This window comes from Orycteropus afer, unplaced genomic scaffold, assembly GCF_000298275.1.
Source record: "Orycteropus afer afer isolate SDZICR_OR568_19922 unplaced genomic scaffold, OryAfe1.0 scaffold01664, whole genome shotgun sequence".
NCBI lineage: Eukaryota > Metazoa > Chordata > Mammalia > Tubulidentata > Orycteropodidae > Orycteropus > Orycteropus afer.
The window spans coordinates 10,050-13,079 of NW_006923251.1; the positions used below are offsets into that span (position 1 = coordinate 10,050).

Here is a 3,030-nt window from a genome sequence, read left to right on the forward strand (position 1 = left end):
AGCCCTTTGAGCTCTGCCACATGTGCCCAGAGAGGCACCCTACTCTGCCAGCACGTCTTCTGCCCCAAAGCACTCAGCTTTCTGGCTCCATGGGGCAGGAAGCCTGCTGCTCTGTCACGTGCTGGTCCCTTGTTTATTCTGCCTCTGCTAAAGCTCTGTCGCCTAGCTCTCTGCAGTCTCTGCCATGTGTGCTAGCTCTCTCTCTCTCTCTCCCTCTCCCTCTCTCTCTCTCTCTCTGATTGAGGAAATCCAGTGCAGGGATCTCTGGTCCAAGGACACATTACACTCCTGATTCTTCTTTCTTGATGGTAGTGAGATCACACTTTCTGCCTCCTGGATGGCTCATTTTAAGCATAGTGGAATGGCAAAACTGTCCAATCCCCACATTAGTGTCCCATACACATTATTTCCATGTTCTCAGCCACAAAAATATGCCATATGCCTTACTCACATTACTAGCAAGTTATCCAATTCCCTTGGTGGGCCAGAAGCACCTTACATTTGCATAGTCAGACTCAGTCATCTGGGGGAAGTACACAGACCATGGGTAGGACAGCCATGCTAAGTAATTCACCACACAACTAGGGTAAAAACGGGTGTGAGTTTTATGCAAAGAATGATAGTGAGTCCCTGAAGGCCTGTAAGCACGGGGGTAATGTGCCACATCTGAATGAAGAAAATCACTCTGAATGTTATTTCAGAGGACCCAGGGGAAGTGAGGGACCCTGGTCCTAGATCACTTAATAAGTGTCCTGCAGTTGTAGAGGTATGGGAACTGTTTGCACATCAAAGCAGGTGTGGTTGTGAGGTCTGGTTAGGAAATGAGGTTTTCTGCCTTCAACTACCCAGGTATTCAAAAAGACCTGCAAAAACCATAAGACATTAAAACATGTACTTAGCTCCCCACTAAAGAGCAAGCAATGACTAGGAAAGTATAGGTGATTAAAAAAAAAAAAATTTGCAATAGAAAGATATTGCAACCCACCTAGAAAGCATCCTGACCAGGCCTGTTATCTTAGTTCTCTGTTGTTGCTATAACAGAAGTATCACAAGTGTTTGCTTTGAAGAAACAGGAATTTGTTCTTTTACGATTTAGGAGGCTAGAAGTCCAAATTCAGAGTAGAGGCTCTTGGGGCTGGTTGAAGGCCCCTCAACCTTGGGATTCAGCTCTGCCTCTTATTCAAGGCCCACTAGAGCTGGAGGGTTCTTCTAACTCATGCAGCTGCTGGCTGCTGAGATGGATGAACCCATTTTTGACAGTTAAAATGATACAATCCCAAGGACAGCAGGCTATATGGCAGGCAACTGGTTCAAGTACAGGAACAACAACAAGACCGGCAGGCAACGTGGCTCAAAATGTAGCAAAAACCTAGAGACCTTTCCCAAAACTTCCCATAGATATCCCCAAAGATAATTCTCTTTCAACTACCTAGCTGCTCACAGATTCCACCCTGGAGGTGGTTCTAATCTCATCAGGGGGAATAATTACATCCAGCTGTCAAGCCATACAAAACCACAGCCTAGCCAAGTTGACACACACACACCACCTTAACTACCATGCCTATAGGACACAAATATGCAGAAAACTACAAACCCTAATTAGGGAGATAAAATCTAACTTAATGAAATAGAAAAAATAGGCTACAATAGCCACTGGTAAAGGTTCAGTCTCACAAAGTCACTTGTTTTACACAAATAACTAAGTACAAGCCAATCTCTATGGAAATTCTGAAAGTACTGCATATCTTTTTGAATTTGTGCTGACTTGCTGTGCTTTGAACTTGCCACTAAACATAGTTCCTTCTAAGATCACACCCATCCTATCCTCTGCCCTTAAGGAGCTCCTCAAGTCCCTCAGAGCAGCTCAGCTGACACCTCCTCTGAGATGCCTGATCTCCGGGTGCACCTGGGCCGTGGATCTCTCTGCAGAATCTTCACTGATGGTGCTCACACCTTAAATGGTATTTTATGCACATGTTTACGCTGCCATAGACAGGAGTCCTTGGAGAGAGGCAGCCATTATCAACATGCACAATGTACAGGAATCTCAGTAACGAAGAGTCATACGATGGATGTGAGAATGGAAACAGTGACTGGGTGAGAGGCTGAGGGCAGCTGGGCTCTGGGGTCTCAGCAACGGTGAGGATGCTCCCTGTGACCAGCAGAGGGCGCTGTGGGCCAGCCCTGTGGTTCCACCTGCTGCTCAGTGAGGACCATTCACTGAAAGGAGCCCATGCCTGGGGGCTGGGCCCTGTGCTCACTGAAGGGACCCAGCTGACAGCTGTGTCCTCTCTGTCCTGGCAGGGTCCCCTGAGTGAGAACCTTTGTGTCTGTCAGCAGGTGCTTCCTCCCAGAGCTTTTCAAGGAGAAACAAACCCTCCTCCTCCTTGGTCTATGGGGTGAGCTGAGCTACAGTGTGGTGGCTCAGGGAGGGGCTGGGATGGAAGGACATTTGAATTGGCATCCCCTCCTCCGGCAGAGCCTGGAAATAAAAAGAGAGCCTGGGGCAGCCAGCCCCACTGTGGGGCCTCAGCAGGGCTGTGTCCACCATGGCCTGGACCCCTCTCCTCCTCGTGCTCCTCTCTCACTGCACAGGTAGGGACAGGGCTCAGAGACCCGGGGAAGCCCCCAGCCTGAGTCAGCCCCTCTGGCTTAGGTCCCCAGCAGCTTCCCCCTGGGCCCTGCCCATCACCATGTGTGTCTGTGTTTGCAGGTTCCCTCTCCCAGCCTGTGCTGACTCAGCCCCCTCCGTGTCTGCATCCCCGGGAGCATCTGTGAGACTCACCTGCACCCTGAGCTGTGGCTTCAGCGTGGGCAGCTATACCATATTTTGGTTCCAGCAGAAGCCCGGGAGCCCTCCCCGGTATCTCCTGTCCTACTCAGACTCAGATAAACACCAGGGCTCTGGGTCCCCAGCCGCTTCTCTGGAGGCAAAGATGCCTCGGCCAATGCAGGGCTCCTGCTCATCACTGGGCTGCAGCCTGAGGAGGAGAAAGATTATTACCGTGCTACATACCACAGCAGTGGGAG

The 3,030-nt window shown here is 50.0% G+C and overlaps 1 pseudogene; it reads left to right on the forward strand.

The window, feature by feature from the left end:
- The first annotated feature begins 2,549 nt into the window (after nt 1–2,549).
- LOC103213348 lies at nt 2,550–3,023 on the forward strand (annotated as a pseudogene).
- Nucleotides 3,024–3,030: the final 7 nt, after the last annotated feature.